Source organism: Pseudophryne corroboree, chromosome 3 (genome assembly GCF_028390025.1).
Source record: "Pseudophryne corroboree isolate aPseCor3 chromosome 3, aPseCor3.hap2, whole genome shotgun sequence".
NCBI lineage: Eukaryota > Metazoa > Chordata > Amphibia > Anura > Myobatrachidae > Pseudophryne > Pseudophryne corroboree.
In genome coordinates, this window is record NC_086446.1 from 579,785,225 (window position 1) to 579,805,950 (window position 20,726).

Sequence of the window (20,726 nt, forward strand, 5' to 3'; positions counted from 1 at the left end):
ACAGGGAGTGCTGTCCCTCCAGATCAACTCCAGCTGCCTTGTACGGTACCAGGGTGTTGTAAAAGGGGGGGGGGGGGAGGCTGTGTAAAGTCTGTGTAGCCTATTAAGGTACACAGACAGTGCTGGTAGTGTTATTAGTTCTACCTTAAAAAGCGCTGTGTGTGGGTTGGCTCCAATCTTTGTGTCTCTCTGTGGCATACTTGGGGGAGAAACTGTGTCTGACATTTCCGTGTGTGTGTGTGTGTGTGTGTGTGTGTGTGTGTGTGTGTTACTATCTCACAGCCATGTCTAGGATTCTGTGTCATATGCTGCAGAAGATGTTCCTTCTCAGGAGGGATCCATTCCATGTACACAGGATTGTAATGCTGTCTCAGATCCCCATTGTTGAAGCTAATACTGAGACTGAAACTCAGGTGTTGAAGAAGGCTATGGCAGTTTGGTCAGACTCTGTCCCTATTCCTGCAAAATCTCCTAGCATGTTCCCACTGAAACGTGCACTTGCCCAAATCATGCAAGATGACACGAATACCGATTCTGATACTGCAGACGGTGATGGGGAGGTGCTGAGGGGGGTGGCATCCCTTGCTAAGTGGGTGCAGCTCATGATTGAGGCCATTAGAGATGTGTTTAATATTAATGACACCACATCTGAGCAGGTTGAGGAGGCTTACTCCACTGGCAATAAGAAAGCCTTGCTAACCTTCCCTGCGTCTAAAGAATTAAACGCTATATTTTAAAAATTCTGGAAAAACCTGGAGAAAAAATTCCAGATCCCAAAAAGGGTTCTGGTTGCTTTTCCCTTCCCTGGGGAAGATAGGAAAAAATGGGTTAACCCACCCATTGTTGACGCATCTGTCTCCAGACAGTCTAAAAAGGTGGTTTTTACCTGTCCCTGGATCTACCGCGTTAAAAGAACCGGCTGATCGTAAAATTTACACTACGCTCAAATCCATATAAACTGCTTCAGGAGTGGCGTTAAGACCCACTATTGCCTGTGCATGGATTTCTAAACCCATAGTAAAGTGGTCAGGCACATTACTAGAGGATTTGGATACAATGGATAGAAGTGACATTGAATTGTTTTTACGTAACATACAGGATTCTGCGGGGTTCATGGTGGAATCCATGAAGGACCTGGGGACGCTGACTGCACGGATATCTTCCATGTCGGTCTCAGCCCGCAGGGGACTCTGGCTACGCCAATGATCTGCAGATGCGGAATCCAGGAGAAGTGTGGAGAACCTACCCTACACAGGTCAAGCTCTATTTGGGGAAGTGTTGGAAGCGTCGATTTCCACGGCAACCGCGGGTAAGTCACCTTTCCTTCCCTCTGCTACACCTTCTACGAAGAATCTTTAGAGGTGGTCGGGCAAAATCCAAAAAGCCTGCACCCACAGGCTCCCAGGACCAGAGACCTGCTTCAGGTACGCCAAAGTCCTCGGCATGATGGTAGACAGCGCGGCCTGGAGGTGGGGCCGGTGGGGGCGAGACTCAGGCATTTCAGCCACGTCTGGGTATTGTCCGGCCTGGATCCCTGGGTGCAAGATATTGTGTCCCAGGGGCACATGTTGGAGTTTCAAGATCTCCCTCCTCACCGATTCTTCAAATCAGGCTTGCCAGTTTTGCTGACAGACAGGGCTATCCTACAGGAAGCCATCCTAAAATTGGAAAAGTCACAGGTCATTGTCCCAGTTCCACGTCATATGCGAAACAAGGGTTATTATTCAAACCTTTTAGTGGTACCGAAACCCGATGGTTTGGTCAGGCCAATTTTGATTTTGAAATCGTTGAACCCTTACCTGAGGGTGTTCATATTCAAAATGGAGTCTCTCAAAGCAGTGATTTCAGGTCTGGAGGAGGGAGAATTTCTGGTATCCCTGGATATCAAGGATGCGTACCTCTACATTCCGATTTGGCTGACGCACCAGGCTTATCTCAGATTTGCACTGCACTGTTGGACAGTCACTATCAATTTCAGGCACTGCCACTCTGCCTCTCCTCAGCACCGAGGGTGTTTACCAAGGTGATGGCGGAGATGATGGATCTCCTCCGCAGACAAGTGGTGAACATAATCCCAGATTTGGACGATCTGCTGATAAAGGCATCGTCCAGGGAAAAGTTGTTGCAGTCCATTGTTCTCACGACTCATCTCAGGGAACACGGTTGGATCCTGAACCTTCCAAAATCACATTTGGAGCCGACCAGGAGGTTGTCTTTTCTGGGAATAATCCTCGACATGGAAGTGCAGAGGGTGTTTCTCCTGGAGGAGAAAGCATTGGTGATACAAACAATGGTCCGGGATGTCCTGAAGCCAGCCCGGGTTTTGGTTCATCAGTACATTCACCTTCTGGGGAAGATGGTGGCCTCTTTAGGGGCTCTACAGTATGGAAGGTTTCATGTTCGGCCCTTCCAACTGGATCTTCTGGACAAGTGGTCGGGATCTCATCTACAGAGGCGTCAGAGAATACGTCTGTCGCCGAAAACCAGGATTTCACTCCTCTGGTGGCTACAACTACCTCACCTTCTGGAGGGCTGCAGGTGCGGGATTCAGGACTGGATCCTTCTAACCATGGATGCGAGTCTCCGGGGCTGGGGCGCAGTCACTCAGGGGGTAACCTTCCAAGGAAAGTGGTCAAGCCTGGAATCCAGCCTTCCATAAACATTCTGGATCTAAGAGCCATCTACAACCATCTTCTGCGAGATCGAGCCATTCAGGTGCAGTCGGACAATGTAACGAGGGTGGCTTACATAAACCGACAGGGCAGAACGAAGAGCAGAGCTGCAATATCAGAGGTAACAAGAATCATCCTCTGGGCAGAAAAACACGCGTTGGCGATGTCAGCAATCTTCATTCCGGGAGTAGACAACTGGGAAGCGGACTTCCTCAGCAGACACTATCTCCATCCAGGAGAGTGGGGACTCCATCCGGAGGTGTTCATCGAGGTAACAGATCTTTGGGTTGTACCTCAAATAGACATGATGGCCTCTCGTCTCAACAAGAAGCTTCGGCTGTATTGTTCCAGGTCGAGGGACCCGCAAGCCGTGGCGGTGGATGCCCTAGTGACTCTGTGGGTGTTCCAGTCGGTATATGGGTTTCCCCCACTTCCACTCATTCCAAGAGTTCTAAAACTTAAGGAGAACAAGAGTTCAGGCAATCCTCATTGCTCCAGACTGGCCAAGAAGGGCTTGGTACGCGGTTCTTCTGGATCTACTGCTGGAAGAGCCGAGGCCTCTCCCTCTTCGGGAGGACCTGCTGCAGCAGGGGCTGTTCGCTGATCAATACTTACCACGGCTACGTTTGACGGCATGGAGGTTGAACGCCAGATATTAGCTCGGAAGGGCATTCCGAACAAGGTTATTCCTACCCTGATACAGGAATGGAGTAACGTCTAAACATTACCATCTTATTTGGAAAAAATATATATCTTGGTGTGAGTCCAAGAAGTTTCCTACGTTGGAGTTTCAACTGGGACGGTTTCTCCTCTTCCTGCAAGCAGGTGTGGATAGGTGCCTGAGGTTGGGATCCGTAAAGGTCCAGATTTCGGCCCTATCCATTTTCTTCCTGAAACAGTTGGCTTTCCTCCCTGAGGTTCAGACTTTTCTGAAAGGGGTTCTGCACATCCAGCCTCCCTTTGTGCCTCCTACGGCGCCCTGGGAATTTAATGTGGTGTTACAGTTCCTCCAATCGGATTGGTTCGAGCCTCTACCGGAGGTTGAGGTCAAATTTCTCACGTGGTAGGCTGTCACTTTGTTGACCTTAGCTTCTGCTAGACGTGTGTCGGAGCTGGGGGCTTTGTCTTTTAAGAGCCCCTACTTGATCTTCCATGAAGATAGAGCTGAGCTCCGGACACGTCAGCAGTCCCTTCTGAAGGTTGTGTCGGCATTTCATATCAACCAACTATTGTGGTGCCAGTTGCTACTGACTCCTCAATTTCATCAAAGTCCTTGGAAGTTGTAAGGTCTCTGAAAATCTATGTGAGGAGGACTGCTCGTCACAGAAAATCGAACTCTGTTTTTCCTGTATGATCCCAAGAAACTTGGGTGTCCTGCTTCTAAGCAGACGATCTCTTGCTGGATCAGGTTCACTGTTCAGCATGCGTATTCTACGGCAGGCTTGCCGTGTCCTAAGTCTTGATAATGCTGAAATATCCTTAGGAAAGAAAGCTATACCTTAAACACACCTTAAATACACTTTACCATGGAGCCGCTGCGGCCGCTGTACTTAACACACACTCTGCGCACTTTGTACGCTATTAGCGTACAAAGTCCCGTACTGCGTACGGACTTCGCGTAAAAACGCCGCGCTGACGGTACAAAGTACTCACAGCGCGTACACACCCAGAGATACACCACAAACCCTGAACAGTTATGCAATGCAATGAAAATACGCTTTAAACCTTAGCAGGGCAATGAAGACACGACACCAATTGTGATTTTACCGCTGGGTTCCGACACCACAGTGGATTATTGCTGAAAGGGGGTTACAATACAAACAATACAATACAATATATTATAACAGAGTAAATGGCTACATTCAATGGTACCTACGTGAGTAGATTCGCTTGCGCTTCCCGGCCCGGTCCTCGTCATCTGATAGATAACTTTGTGAGTCTTGTGTCAGACCAGGCCTGCAGCAGCTCTCTTTATACAATTCTTCCAAAAAGCAATACAATAGATACTGTAATCTCTTTGTCCATTGGACACAGGGATGGTCATTTACAGTACAGGAGAGGTCATAGGTCGGTTTGAATAGGTAGGCGATGTCTTTCCTAACTGCTCTTGTTGGTGGTCTCCTCTGGATTCCCGCCGCATACATAATGTACAGTAAATACAGTTTATATCTATATTCTGCTCCTGCACATAACTATCCGCAGGAACATGCGATCTTTCTCAAACCAACACCGGAATGTTACCCTTAAAATACCCTTCAGATGGATACCAAACACCACCTTATGACCTTGTTCTGTCCCCTCCTATTCTGTAAAGGTGAATCCCTTTGTTCTGTTACCATTTAAACTGTTGTTACTTTCTGATGTGGTGCAGGGATACTATGTATACATTGTGCACTATTTGGATTAAATATGTAATGTGTTTTGATAGCCTTCCGTGCGTTCACAAACTCTACCGTAAATACTCATACCACGCGCTAATATGCAGGACCGCGGGAGCGACCATACGCAAATTGCGGATATGCGCACGCACGACAGAACAAGTGCACGCAGGGAGGCCGTCTGTGTGTAGTTTGTACGTGATGTGTGTACTGCAATATTTTTCGACTTTGACAGTCTGTTAAGGCCCACTCTACTCGTGAGGTGGGTTTTTCCTGGGCGGCTGCCCGGGGTGTCTCGGCTTTACAGCTTTGCCGAGCGACTACTTGGTCTGGGTCGAACACATTTGCAAAGTTCTACAAGTTCGATACTTTGACCAAACTTCAGGTCCTCAGAAGCCAATCAGTTCTGCAGGAGCCTCCGCGCTCTCCCTCCCGTTCTGGGAGCTTTGGTACATCCCCATGGTACTAATGTGGACCCCAGCATCCTCTAGGACGTAAGAGAAAATAGAATTTTAATTACCTACCGGTAAATCCTTTTCTCGTAGTCCGTAGAGGATGGTGGGCGCCCGCTAAGCACTTCGTGATCCTGCAGTGGTTACTTAGTTCAGTACTGCTTAGTTCTTGGTTAAGTACTTTTACTTGGTAAGTAATATTGGGGTCATTCCAAGTTGATTGCTCGCTAGCTAGTTTTAACAGCCGTGCAAATGCTATGCCGCCGCCCACTGTATATTTTAGCTTAGCAAAAGTGCGAACGCATGTGCAGCCGAGCTCTACAAAAACAGTTTGTGCAGTTTCAGAGTAGCTCTGAACCTACTCAGCGTTTGCGATCACTTCAGCCTATTCGTGTCCGGATTTGACGTCATACACCCGACCAGCCACGCCTGCGTTTTTTCTGACACGCCTGCGTTTTTGCAAATACTCCCTGAAAACGGTCAGTTGACACCCAGTAATGCCCCCTTCCTGCCAATCTCCTTGCAGCTGCCAGTGCAAAGGAAAACTTCGCTAGAACTTGAGCACAACCACAAAGAGCTTTGTTCCCGTACGTCGCGCGTGCGCATTGAGGGGCATCTGCATGCGCAGAAATGCCATTTATTCACCCGATCGCTGCGCTGCGAAAATCGGCAACGATCAACTCGGAATGACCCCCTTTGTTCAGCTGTTGCTGATGTTTCAAGCTAGTTAGCTTGGTTTGCCTTGTGTGTGAGCTGGTGTGAATCTTGCCACTATCTGTGTAAAATCCTTCTCTTGCAGTTGTCCGTCTCCTCGGGCACAGTTTCTATACTGAGTCTGGTAGGAGGGGCATAGAGGGTTTACTGGGAAGATTCCCGGTGGGCCGGCACACCCGTGGGGCCTTTTTTGTTTGAGGACATGTGGTCCTATTTATAGACATAATGAATAAGATGCAAAATAATTTGCATATATGAAAATTACTTTGCCACTTAGCCTGTGATTGCAGATGATCTAGTGTATGCTCTGTCTGCCTGCTTGGCTGACATATAAGATTGAGTGAATAGTGATTGGGATACGGTTGGTGTAATAAGCAAGAAAATATATCTTTCAAAAGAATTATATAGTTTCCTAAATTCTAAAGGTGTATCATATAATGTGCTCATAATATTTCATTTTATTTCCTTTTAACTTCCCCCTTGATGCTGGACATGCCCACTATCTGGAAAGTCTTGGGGGGAGGGTGCTGCTGCCATGGCCCATGGCTAGACCTTACACCTCTGGTGCTGCCCAAGTGGGGCCACTAGTACAAATTTTTCCAGGGCCGCTTTTTGTTCCCAATCCGCCCCTGCTTTCAGGTATTTGGATTCCATATAATCTGTAGCCTTTACCTTTATGGCAATATCCAAGCATTAAGCACTTCATAGATTTTGAATCCAGCTTGTGTTTTCTTTCTTTTGGTATATGCACACTTCCAGTTCTGAGATATCTATACTTGGGTTTTCTTTTTGACCATGCTTCAATAGGTATTTTGGCCAGGATGTAATGGTGCCCTGGAAAATACTGCTCAATATCAGATATTACAATTGTGCACCTATTTCCTGGAACTCGGCAAATATAATGGTGTGCTTCTATTTCCCAGCTTCAGCGTATCGTATCCGAGGTTTTGCGGTATTTAGACTAGAAAGCATCCGATATTTTCGGACCAACCAAAATCTGTCTTTTTGTATAGGAATACCACAGTGTCAGAGAAAGTCACCCATTGGCCCCCACAAGCCCCATGATTAAAGCAACACACACCCTAAATAATCCCCAGTCCTCCGGGACGCACAAGCAGTTTATGCTGATTTAAATGATATGCAGCATGGGTATATTCTGTGTGTAACTGCAACTGTATCAGCATACCAAATTACTTCATGCTGGAATACACTGTAGCATAACATTTTGTATGCAAATACAGTTGCTATTACACAGAATATAGGCATGCTGCATATCATTTTAAGCAACAGGAACTGCTTGTGTGTCCTAGATGCTTCTGTGTGTAATGGGATTTGTATCTGCATACAAAATGTTATGCTACAGTTTATTCCAGCCAAACACTGTAACATAATTTGGTATGCAGATACAGTTGCAGTTACCCACAGAATATAGCCATGCCGCATATTATTTAAATCAGCATAAGCTGCTTGTGCATCCAAATACATCCCTTTGTGTAACAGATGCATTTCTTCTTTGGGTTCCATAGGGGTTGCAGGTGGTGAAGGACATGGGCACCAAACAGTTAAGCTTTTCGAATCCCATGATGCTTTGTTCCTTCTCCCCTATACCACGCCTCCATGCTCAGGCATCTTCAATGTTGTTTGGTGTCCAGCAGGAGCCGCACCTCTGAACAGTGTGTGCTGCTTCTAAGCAGCGGCAAGCTTTTTATTTTAAGGTTTTATTTCTTTTGAAATTTGTATTTTACTACTGAGCAGCAGTGCTAGGCTGTTCTATGAACGCCTGCGCTGCTGCACCATCACCCCCCTGACGGTAGCCGAAACTCATGCTAGATAGGTACTTTCAGCGGTGCATGGAGGGTGCAGCCAGCACCACTACCCCTACAGACTCCAGGACTGCATGCTGGCATCGGGAGGCATGTAAGGCGGGTCCTGCTCGCGGGGTCCAGCATCTTTATTGCAGTCCGCCTCTGGTCCTGGGAGATGGACCGGAGTCAACAGTGTGGCCATGGTTCGTACGCGGACTCCACTAAACCACCAGGGCTAAAGTTACTGGTGCGGGCATTAAAATAGACCAGGGTACTTGATGGATTGGGTAATGCTGGCATAGGGCAGTGGCGCACGCAGGGAGGGTTTCTGGGTACCTAGAAACCCCCTGAGGGACCACAAAAAAATACTTTTTTAGAGCTGCCGGCAGGAAGTGTCAGGCAGCTCTGATCGCGGGGTGCCGCGGGTGGTGCAGATGGAGACAGCCGAAAGGAAGTGTCCAGCAGCTCTGATCGTGGCCACGGGGGTGCCGCGCTTGGTGCAGAGACGGAGACAATGCTGTCACCGTCTGCATCAGCCGAGGCACCCCGCGCTCAGAGCTGCCTGACACTTCCTTCCGGCTGTCTCCGTCTGCACCACTGTCAGCACAGGCAAAGCACCCAGAGGGAGTAAGAGCGGGAGGAGGATCTGTACCAATCAGGCAGCCCGGCAGCGGGAGCAACGGGAGGATCACTGCAGCGGGAGAACAGGAGGAGGTCCGCAACTGCACTCATCAAAGGACAAGTTGCAATCTGTAATGTGTATGTAAGTATGCTACAGTATGTGTAATGAATGCTGTGTGTAATGTATGTATGCATGCATGTATGTGTGTGTGTGTGTGTGTGTGTGTGTGTGTGTGTAAGTATGATGTGTGTGTCTGTGTTTGTGTAATAATGCTGTGTGTCTCACAAATTATTTTTTTATACATATGTCCGGCACTCCACCCACCAACATAAATATACTTCAGTGACCCCTGGAAGAAGTGTAGTACAAATATAGAAAGGCAGCGGCACTCAGATAACTTTTTCATTATTCACATTTTATTAAAATATTACAAAAGTATGCCAACGTTTAAGGGCTCAAGCGCCACAAAGGTCCGCTTGAACCCCGAAACGTCTGCATTAATACAAATTAATACAATTTGAATATTGAAAACAATTCTGAGTACTGCTGCATATATCTATCTATCTATCTATCTATCTATCTATCTATCTATCTATCTATCTATCTATCTATCTATCTATCTATATACAGGCTTGCCTACTCTCCCGCATTCAGCGGGAGGCTCACGTTTTTTAATAAAGCCTCCCGCTGCCCCGCGAACTCTGCTTGCCCTCCCGGATTTTGCAGTCTCGCCGCAAAAAATCCGCACTGCGCATGCGCGAGCGCGAAATTGCCTGAGGGTGAGATGATATCATGACGCTTGACATTGTTACCTAAGCGCCGGCCACCGCGGGTTGTCAGTAGCGGTGGCCGTTCTTCAGAGAGAGCCGGGGGCGGGGCAGTCTGTGGAGGAGGAAACAACAGCAGCGGCTGTGAGAGGAAGGATGTCCTTGCCTCCCTCAAGGAAATTCCCTGGAGCCCTGCACCGGAGCCCTGACATTCCCCAGTGGGTAAGGACAGGAGGGGGGTGTCTGTACTTAACAGGACAGCCTTTCCTTCGGCTGCCAGAGCAGGGACAGCCTCCAGGCTTCCTCCGTGCAGCCCCAGGAATCAGGACCTCATAGCTGCAGTGCTGTGTCTGCTCTTCTCTCACACTCCGGCTTGTAGCCCCGCCCCCTCCAGCTCCAAGTCGTTCAGAGCTGGACTCAGGCAGAGAGAAGGTGAGGTGACTGGGGCAGGGGCAGAGCCGGATTAATGGGGGGGCTCCGGGGATAAGTACCCCGGGCCCCCCTGTCAGAAAAGGGCCCCCCTCCACTCGCCGGAGATCAGATCTCTAATACGATCTGATCAGCGGCACTGGCCTGCAGGGTATTGTTCTCCCCTCCCGACTGCAGAGCTTAATGAGCGAGTGAGTGATGACTCAGCGCCGCACACGCAGGGGCCTGCCCTCACTGATGATTCTTTTGGGAAAGGAGAGACGAGACAGTGTGGAGCGCAGGCAGCTGTGTCAGTAACGCGCAGCTGCCTGCTCATCACACTGACAAAGAGGCTGGCTGGCTGACTGTAGGGGGAGCTGTAGCGTCAGCCCCTCCTAGGCAGTTCCCGTGTGAGACCTGCTGACCCGGGGTGTTGTGTCTTCCGGAGCCGCTCTGCCTTGTGGAGACAGGTGTGTATCTCGCGGTGGAAGGGGAATGGGGGGTCGATCTTTAATAAATTATGACAGCTTAATTTATTTTGTATGTGTGCTCTGTGGTTAATGTGTATGTGGTGTACTGTACTATGTATGCGTGTGTGCAATGCGCATGGTGAGAATATGTGTATATGCTGTGCTATGTATATGTATGTGTGTGTGTGGTGTGCAATGTATTTGTGTGCAATGTATGTGTGGTGTGCTGTGTGTGCAATGTGTATGTGTGTATGGTGTACTATGTACGTGTATAATGTGCTATGTGTATGTGCAATGTGTAGGAGTATGGTGTGCTATATTTGTGGTATACTGTGTGTGCAATATGTGTGTGTGTGGTGTGCTATGTATGTGTGTGTGGTGTGCTGTGTGTACAATGTGTATATGTGTGGTGTACTACGTATGTGTGTCTGGGCAGCTAGAAAGTCAGTAAGTATGGTGTGCTATGTATGCGTGTACAATGTGTGTGTGCCATGTATGTGTCTGAAATGTGCATATGTGTGCAATGTGGAAACCCCCCAGTAAATCATGCGTTTGCCCCTGCAGCCGCCCAATAGGAGGAAGTCAAGCTGCAGCCTCAGGCTGAAAAGAGGAAGTTCCCTGGCAGCGTGTGGGGATTAGTGCTGGCGGGGTGCACTACAGAGAAGGAGAGGAACATACAAGCTCCCACTCTCCTGTTATGTTTGTAAGTCAGGATTTTTTTTTCAAGTTAGGCTTTAAATTTGAAGTTAGGCTGTGAGTTATCTATCTATCTATCTATCTATCTATCTATCTATCTATCTATCTATCTATCTATCTATCTATCTATCTATCTATCTATCTATCTATCTATCTATCTATCTATCTACACCAGAGATTGTCAACCTTTTACAACTCGCGGCACCCTGAACAGGATTTAAAAATTGCCAAGGCACACTCAAATAGGTAACGCCTGAGCCACATCTGAGAAAGCCAGAAGAGCCCAACACTGCCTGGGCCCAAAATTAGAACTGGCTCTGCAACCACTAAACCCACCAGTATTGATCATTCCAGGGCCTCAGTAGCGGCAAAACACTGACTGGCCTGGCTCTGCTTCTATGGCGGCACACCTGGAGACTGCTCAGGGCACACCAGTGTGCCACGGCACAGTGGTTGAAAAACACTGCCCTACACACTTGCCGACATCAGTCACAGATATGAACGATCTCGTTCATAAATGAACGAGATATCGTTCATATCTTTGAGTGTGGAGGTTCCAGCAATGAACGATGCGCGGCCCGCGCTCGTTCATCGCTGGTCCCCCGTCGGCTGTACATGCAGACCAATATGGACGATCTCGTCCATATTGGCCTGCACTTCAATGCAGCCGGGTGACGGGGGAGTGAAGGAACTTCACTCCCACCGTCACTGTCCCCCCGCCGCCGGGTCGCCCGTCTGCCGTATCGGAGGTCGGGCAGCTCGGCGGCACATCGCCGAGTCTGTAGGGCCCATAAAACTTCTAAAGGACAGGGAACGGCACTCACAGGTCTCGCAGGACCTGTGAGTGCCATTACCTGTCTTTTAGAAGTTCTATTATTGTTGGATGGTACCTGGGCAATGAACCTATGATAAGGGAGTGCCGATCAACTTTGCACTGTATGTGTGTGTGTATATATGTATGTATGTATGTATGTATGGGATCAGGTCAGGATCCCGGCAGTGCTCGGAACCCCGACCACTGGAAACCTGAACGAGTGTTTGCTGGGCCACCGGAGAAGTAATCCATGGTGGTGGGGGGGAGGAGTTAGGGTCAGGCTGTGGAGAGGTGGCTAGGTTTAGGATACTGGGAGGTTAGGTTTAGTTTAGGGACACCCGGGGAGGGTTATGGTTAGGCTGTGGGGGTGGGGGGTGTTAGGTTTAGGCTGCATGAAGGGAAGGTTAGGTTAAGGCACACCCAGGGAGGGAAATGGTTAGGCTGCAGAGGTGGGGGAGGGTTAGCGGGGCATTGGGGAAAGGTAAGTATACTTACCTTGCCCCTGTCAGGATTTTCATAATTGGGATACCGCCGGCATATCAGACCAACCCATATGTATGTGTGTGTATGTGTAATGTGTATATATGCGTGTATGTATGTATATATATATGAAATAAGTAATTAACCCAAACTACCCGATACTCCCCTTAGTTCAAATGATACAGCGTATATATATATATATATATATATATATATATATTATAATTTTACCTTTACACCTTAGGGCCCCCCTGTCTTAAGTACCCCGGGCCCCCTGATGCCTTAATCCAGCTCTGGGCAGGGGTATATATGTTTCAGGGAGGGTAGGTTAGTGGGTGCCAGGCTAGGTTATATGGATGTGAGGGAGGTTGCTAGGTGCAGCACTGGGGCATATTGGTTTAAGGGAGATTGCTGGGTGCAGGGCTGGGGCATAATGGGTGTGAGGGAGGTTAGTGGGTGCAGGGCTGTGTCATGTGTGTGAGGGAGGCTGCTGGGTCAGACTTGCCTATCCTCCCAAACTGAAGTGCAGCTCCTGGATTCCACAGTGTGCTCCCCCCCCCCCCCCAAAGAATATGCATTGAGCATCTGCGAGTATAGAATTAACTGGGGTGGGGCTGGTAGGTCTGTGGGAAGGAACGCAGCATGTGGCCCCTCTCCTGTAATAATCACTCACCATGCTTTCCAGATAGCGCACCAGCAGCTACAGAGACTCCGCAGCTTGGAGGAGCCTGTCCTTCTGATCTGGAACCAGAAGCTCCTCGAGCCACCAGTCCCCGGCGGCATCCCCTGTGACAGCATGCCCAACACAACAGACACACGTAGCAGAGCCACAGTGGTCTCATTATACAGCAGGCAGACTCTGCAGAGTGGCTCGTTTCCTTAGGCTTTCGCTTTCTCCCCTCACAGCTGCAAACTTCCCCCTTCTCCATCTGCAGTACCCCTGACCCCCTCTCCTCCACACAGATTCCTCACCTGCTCGCTCTCCTTACATCCACCCAGGGGCGGATTGGGATGGAAAACCAGCCCGGGAAATATCTGGAAGCAGCCCTAGTGGGGGCGGGGTCTGAAGGGGTGTGGTCGGCTAAGGGGGCGGTACCCCCTTGATAGGACTTGATTCTGAGTTAGACTCGGTTGTGGAATCCTTGCATATTTTGCTGTTTGTGACCTTATGTTAATGCTGCTCCACTGCCCTTCCATGGTGTACATCCGTGCATCTGAATGTGCATGGACTGAGGTGCCCACTTTCACTAGCCCTACGCTGGGTGCAGATCATCCTCTAATGTGAGCAATACACCATCTTTATAATCAACCACTTTCAGCTACATGCCCATACTACATCATATCTGCGTCTGATAAGCCAACCTCCTGTAATCACCTAGGAATGCCCAACACATTCCTTGTACACTTTTATGTGCGTCTGTAACTGTACTGTGGCTCTGTGTAAACACCATCAAGAGCATTGGCAGTACAACCTAGACGCAAAAAATATTGCACAAGAAAGAAAGAAAGAAGAACACATTGGCACCCGACAGGAACAAATAAAACACATTGGATCAGGCTTGTCTGCAGTACTTGCTCCAAGAGAGAGTGATTGGCTGGGGGATTACTGATAGTCTAGAAGGCTGGGGAAGGGGCAGCAGGGGTAGCATTGTATGTCCATGGGGCTAATAGGTAGGAGATGGGAAGTGTATGTCTTATGTGCCAGAGGGTACTTTAGGCCTATGGTGGTGGGGTGTGGTGTGGGCAGGGCTGTAGTAGATGTTCCTGAGGCCTTGGGGGTAGAACGGATAGTATATGTACCTGGGCTGGGGTACTGTATGTCTGGAAGGCTAGTGGGGGGTCTTAGGGCCCAGTGGCCCAATACACTGCTGTATATACAGTTTGCATACATAAATAGGTGTACATATCTATATATTTAGAGACAGAGAAAATGTGATCTTAATATACTTTTCAAAAAAATTAATAACATATAAGTTATTATGAATCGAACCAGGTCAGCAAACCAAAATATCCAATGCAAACTGTATCTACAAATATATAAGAACGATTACAAATAATTGTCACATGAATGTACCTGCACTATCGTACAGCTGAATTCAATTTCTTATCGGACCAATGTAATGAGTGACTGTATTGGTCATCAATAAAAAATATTTTTTCTCATTGTCAGTAGTCAGGACAGGCTTTGGGTCTCGTACTATAGGTGATCAGGTACAGCAAAAAGCAGCTAATAATCCACCAAAAATAATGAATGCTTCCAATGTAATTGCTATTGACTATCCATGAAGGCATGTGTGCAATAGTGATTAGTTGGTCCCTGCCCCCTCCCTGTGTCCTCTTACATCCCAGGATGGGACCTTTCAACTATGCACTTGCAGAGCTTGCAGACAGTGTTCACCTTACACCCACCCCTTGCTATCCAATCAGATTGTTCCCCAGAGGATCCTTATCTCCCAGCAGACTGTCTGCCGGCAATGGTGGGAGAAGTAAATAACCCCTACAGTGCCAGGCTACTGGATAGCTACAGCAGCCTTATGTATGCCTAGTACAGGTATTTCTGTGTGTGCATGCAGGGTTCTGCTATTACACGTGTGTTGGGAGTCCTCATCCCTATGGATTGTGTCAGTGCACCTGCTATATAGTACTGTATAATTTCCAATGCTCCCAACCCTGGCCATAGGAAGGGCAGTAAACAGTTAACAGCAAGGAGCTGCAGGACGGGAGATGATTAGGGTGAAGGCTGCACACACCTCGGGCTGCTCTGTGTGGGACGGATGCTCTGCACCAGTTCTCAGTGAGGAAGTAGATGACATGGACAGTGAATAACAGTACCTGACACTGTTGAGCGAGCAGTCCACCTCTGACCACCCTGGCAGCATTTTCCAGCCACAGCTCCTGCACAGCAAAAGGCAGTGGAAACAGAAGTGATCCGGCGGCAAGGACGTACATGCCACTTGTTCGCACTGAGACCTAGCACTGTTGCTGCTAGACCCCAGCAGCCGCCTGCAGTGTCCTTCATGCTAAGCCACCCACTAGTACTCCCGGCAAACGGCACCCGGAAGTCGTTAGGTCGTGCAGATGATAGCGTCCGGGTTGCGTTCCAGCAGCTGGAACACAAATCCCGGATGCGCGGCAGCAAGAGCTGGCAGCCACTGTCAGTGTCAGCCAGCCCGCAGATAGACACATGGAACCGGCCAACCGGGGAATTCACCGGTACCCCGGTGGGCCAATCCGCCCCTGCATCCACCTCCCCCATGCACAGCGCCCCTAACCCCCCTCCCCACACAGGTTCCCCTCTGCTGCTCACTCTCTCCACACAACCCCCTCCCTCATTCACGCCCCCCCCCTGACCCCTCCCCCCACCCACCCCACACAAGTTCCTCACTCCTGCTCACATTCTCATCACATCCCCCTCCACCCCACCCCCCCCTCCCCTCCACCCCACCCAGGTTCCCTTCTGCTCACTCTCTCCTCACATCCCCCTCTCCCATTCACAGCACCACCAACGCCCCTCCCCTCCCCACACAGGTTCTCCTCTCATGCTTTCTGTCTCTACTCACCCCCCCCCCCCCCATCCACGGCACCCCCAATGCCCCCTCCCCTCTCCTCCCCACACAGGTTCCCCTCTCCTCCCCACACAGGTTCCCCTCTCATGCTCTCTCTCTCTCATGACTCCAGCATGGGCGTGACCTGGCTGCTGAAGCCGGCAACTCCCCACAGCCACCTCCGTGCTGCCTGGTTAGTGTTCTCAGCTGCAGGACCTGGTTCCTGTTGGAGTTGGGGGGGGGGTTGGAAAGAAGATCTGCCTTTCGATCTCCCTCCATCTGACACCCCCCCCCTCTCTATCGCTGATACCCTCTCTCTCTTACCTCTCTATCCCTGACACCCTCTCTCTCTTCCCTCACTGTCCCTGACACCCTCTCTCTCTTCCCTCTCTCTCTCCCTCTGACACCGTCTATATCTCTCACCCCCTTTCTCTCTTCCCCCTCTATTCCTGACACCCTCTCTCACACCACATTCTCTCTCTTCCCTCATACCCCCCTTCCCCCTCTCTCTATCCCTGACACCCTCTCACCCCCTTCTCTCTCACCTCCCTTCCCCCACTCTCTATCCCAGGCAACCTCTCTCTCACACCCTCCTCTCTTTCTGTCACTGACACCCTCTCTCTCTAATCACCCTCTCTATCAATGACACCCTCTCTCACCCCCCTCTCTCTCTCTCCCTGACACCCTCTCTCTATACCCTCTCTCTCTACTGCTGACACCATCTCTATCTCTCACCACCCTTTCTCTCTTCCCTCTCTATCCCTGACACCCTCTCTCACACCGCATTCTCTCTCTTCACTCTCTCTCCCTCTATCCCTGACACCATCTCTCACCCCCTCTCTCTCTATTCCTGTCACCCTCTCTGCCTCCCTCTCTTTATCCCTGACACCGTCTCTCTCATCCCTTTTTCTTTTCCTTCTCTCTCTCATCCCCCTCTCGCTATCCCTGACACCCTCTCACCCCTTCTCTCTCTTCCCTCATACCCCCCTTCCCCCTCTTTCTATCCCTGACACCCTCTCTCCTCCTTCTCTCTTTTTCCTCTCACCCCCCTTCCCCCACACTCTATCCCGGGCAACCTCTCTCTCACACCCTCCTCTCTTTCTATCACTGACACCCTCTCTCTCTAATCACCCTCTCTGTCAATGACACCCTCTCTCTCACCCCCCTCTCTCTCTATCCCCGACACCCTCTCTCTCTCCCCCTCTTCTCTTTCTATCAATGACACCCTCTCTCTCACTCCTCTATCCCTGACCCTCTCGCTCTCTCCTCTCACTTTCTGTCATTCCCTCACTTTCCCTGACATACCCTCTCATGCTCTCACCCCTCTCTTTCACCCTGACACTTTCTCGCTCTCTCCTTCTCATTTCCTCACTTTCTCTTAACCACCCTCTCCCTGACACTAGAAAAGATCTCCAACACTTTCATCTCCCCCCCCCCCCCTTCCTCCCTCCCCCTTCCTCCCTCCCTCCCCAATGTGGCATGTATACAATGTAAGAACATTCATATTGAAACTTAGTAGTTATCACCAGGGCTGGATTAAAGTCTGTCAAATGTATATGTCACATATACTGTATGTGTATGATGATGTGTGATGTCAGTATTATGCTCTGCTGTGTAATTGTGTAATGTAGGTGTGATGTCAGTATTATGCTCTGCTGTGTAATGTAGGTGTGATGTCAGTATTATGCTCTGCTGTGTAATGTAGGTGCGATGTCAGTATTATGCTCTGCTGTGTACTGTAGGTGTGATGTCAGTATTATGCTCTGCTGTGTAATGTAGGTGTGATGTCAATGTGTAGCTCTGCTGTATAATGTAGGTGTGATGTCAATTTGTAGCTCTGCTGTGTAATGTAGGCGTGATGTCAATGTGTAGCCCTCCTGTGTAATGTTGATGAGATGTCAGTGTGTAGCCATGTAATGTAGCTGTGATGTCATTGTGCAGCCCTGTTGTGTAACGTTAGTGTGATGTCAGTATGTAGCCCTGCTGTGTGTAGCCAGTACTGAGCTTTGCAGTTTGGGTTTCACCTGACACTGCAGGACACACCCCTGATTGACAGTAGATACGCCCATAGGTGGCGATAGACACGCCCCTTGGGTGCAATGTGACACGCCCCATCAATGGTGCTGCGCATTAGAGTGCGATTCGTAATCTCCCTGAAACTACTTTTCAAAAGTAGGCAAGTATGTCTATATATATATATATATATATATATATATATATATATATATATATATATAAAAATATGTGTGTGTATAATATGGATACGGAAACCCACCCATAAAAATCCTGCGTTTGCCACTGTAGGGGAAGACAGCCCTCTGCCTGCAGCCCTTCCCCCAGCTCAGTCCACTGCGGCCTTCCCGCTGCTGAGCTGCTTCTTCTACACCCTCCTCCCCTTTCAGAGGCTAGTGGCAGCCATTTTCGGTGTAGCAAGTGGGTCTCCGGGAATGCTGGGTCTAGTCTCCCTGTATACCTCTCCAAGGAGCTAGGTTATACAGCACTTACATCCTACCAGCTACTGCTGCTGAGTAGTTTATTTTAGTGCCCATTGCAGTATACTAAAATTATATTTGTATTGTATTCTGCATTGTATGTGACTTGAGCTAGCTCTGCTGTCTGCTTTTCTTCTGATGGCATGTAACTATCCCTCACTTTCTACCCTATTACCCTAACTCCAGGTGTTACGGGGTTCTAAATTATGCACATAAATTTAGGGCTAGTGAAAATAGTCACAAATCTGTCAGCATTGCTCGCTGCCTGTTACCATACTGTGTGCAATAATTCCCTAGCAGCCATGTCTGGCAGAGGCACGGGTCGCAAAGAGGCTGAGGCACCTCTGTTAACTTTCTTTTTTAAAATGTTGTTGAAAATTATTTTGAAGAGTGCTCCTAAAAAGAGTTTTTTTGTCTTTTCTTTCTCTAATTTTCATTGTAGCACCTCTGTTAACCTCATTTAAGTCCTATTCTACAGGTTTGTCACCTCAGGATGTTATACAGGATGGGTTTTGTGTTATATTCCATTTAGCCAGCCAGTACCCTCAGTGTCTGGGTACCAGTCAGCCACCTCAGTCTCCGAACAGGAACCCTCATGTGGGCTTCTTCTTCTTACTTACTGAGTCAAATAGCTGAACGTCTGTCAAACCCTGCAGTTGCTCCCCCTGTGTGAATTCCTTAGCTTGTACATACTGCTATATCAGTCCCAGCTATGCCACCCCTATGCCAGTCACAACTATTAATCCCCTTTGGGTGGACATGATCTCTACTCGGTACAGAGCATGTCACAAACCTCTATGGCTTTCTAGCAGATGTTACAGACCGACAGGCCGTTGGCCACTAGGCGTACTGTCTCATCTTCTCAGTGTACACAAATTCAGAGGCTTCATATAGAGAAGAAGAGGAGCCTCTCTCGCTGAGTTTCCCTCAGGAGGAGAGGAGAATCAGCCGGCCCTGAAATCATCCACCTTGTCTATTTCTGCAATGTCATCCTTAACCACTTAACTGATGATTTATTTCCCCAAAAACCGCTCTGAAATTGTCGGATTTTTTATGAGTGAATTAGGTGAAGAACATGAACTTAACCCTATCCAAAATGATTCTAGTTAAAAAAAAAAAAAAAAAAAGGAAAAAAAGAAATATATAGATTTTTTTCACCTCCCAAACATCGAAACATCGATCGTGAACATTGCGACCATCGAAACATCGAGAACAACGTGACCATCGCGACTTTAGTTTTTAGATCACGGACAGCTGCCAGGTACGCAGGGGTGGGGTGTCTAGGGGTAGCTTGGAAGGGTTGTTTTACCCTTACCTGCGGTTGCTATTGACTGCAGCCGCTGGGGGATCCTGCCATGCTGAACGATCAGCAGTGATCGGCAGCACGGCAGACACAGGGGGAGGGTGCAAGGAGGCAGAGGGACCTTCCGGTCCCTCTGCCAGCAGCTGCGGAGGGAAGTTTCCCTTCCGTGCCGCTGCGAACACAGACCATGATGACCAAGTGGTTAAAGGAACCTACAGATTGGAGGATGGAAACCTGTCTCGAGTCTATATTCTTCCTTACAGGTGCCATCACCAGACATACGGTGGCAGCCTCCTGAGTAGCTAAAGTGAATGTACACTGGGTTGGCACTTTAAAAGATGGGCTTCTGTCGGATATTTCAAGAGAAAGTCTGTCACATATCAGAGAAGCTGCTTTTTACTTGGGCAAAGTTTTGGACGCTGGTATCCTGGCATCCAAAGCGTCGGCTCCCTCAGTGCTTGCTAGACACATTCTGTGGCTCCACTTATGGAAAGCAGACAAAATATTGGTTACAGTAGCGGCCACCAAGACGACTTTTCTGCACTCAGTCCCTGAGCCATGGGCTCGAACCTCCAATTTCTCTGACGTCCTAGTGGATGCTGGGAACTCCGTAAGGACCATGGGGAATAGACGGGCTCCGCAGGAGACTGGGCACTCTAAAAGAAAGATTAGGTACTATCTGGTGTGCACTGGCTCCTCCCTCTATGCCCCTCCTCCAGACCTCAGTTAGATTTCTGTGCCCGGCCGAGCTGGATGCACACTAGGGGCTCTCCTGAGCTCCTAGAAAGAAAGTATATGTTAGGTTTTTTATTTTACAGTGAGACCTGCTGGCAACAGGCTCACTGCAACGAGGGACTAAGGGGAGAAGAAGCGAACCTACCTGCTTGCAGCTAGCTTGGGCTTCTTAGGCTACTGGACACCATTAGCTCCAGAGGGATCGACCGCAGGACCCGTCCTTGGTGTTCGTTCCCGGAGCCGCGCCGCCGTCCCCCTTACAGAGCCAGAAGCATGAAGATGGTCCGGAAAATCGGCGGCAGAAGACTTCAGTCTTCACCAAGGTAGCGCACAGCACTGCAGCTGTGCGCCATTGCTCCTCATACACACTTCA

General features: G+C 49.1%; 1 protein-coding gene across 2 annotated transcripts in view; it reads left to right on the forward strand.

The window, feature by feature from the left end:
• NFKB2 (nuclear factor kappa B subunit 2) overlaps positions 1 to 20,726 on the forward strand; it is a 165,160-nt gene that overhangs the window by 23,367 nt on the left and 121,067 nt on the right. Inside the window, exon 2 of one of the 2 annotated variants that reach the window (XM_063961398.1) lies at positions 10,853 to 10,991. The exons of the other annotated variant lie outside the window; for it this stretch is intronic. The gene's annotated coding sequence lies outside the window, so the exon portion shown is untranslated. The remainder of the gene's footprint in view (positions 1 to 10,852; positions 10,992 to 20,726) is intronic. 2 annotated transcript variants of the gene reach the window in all.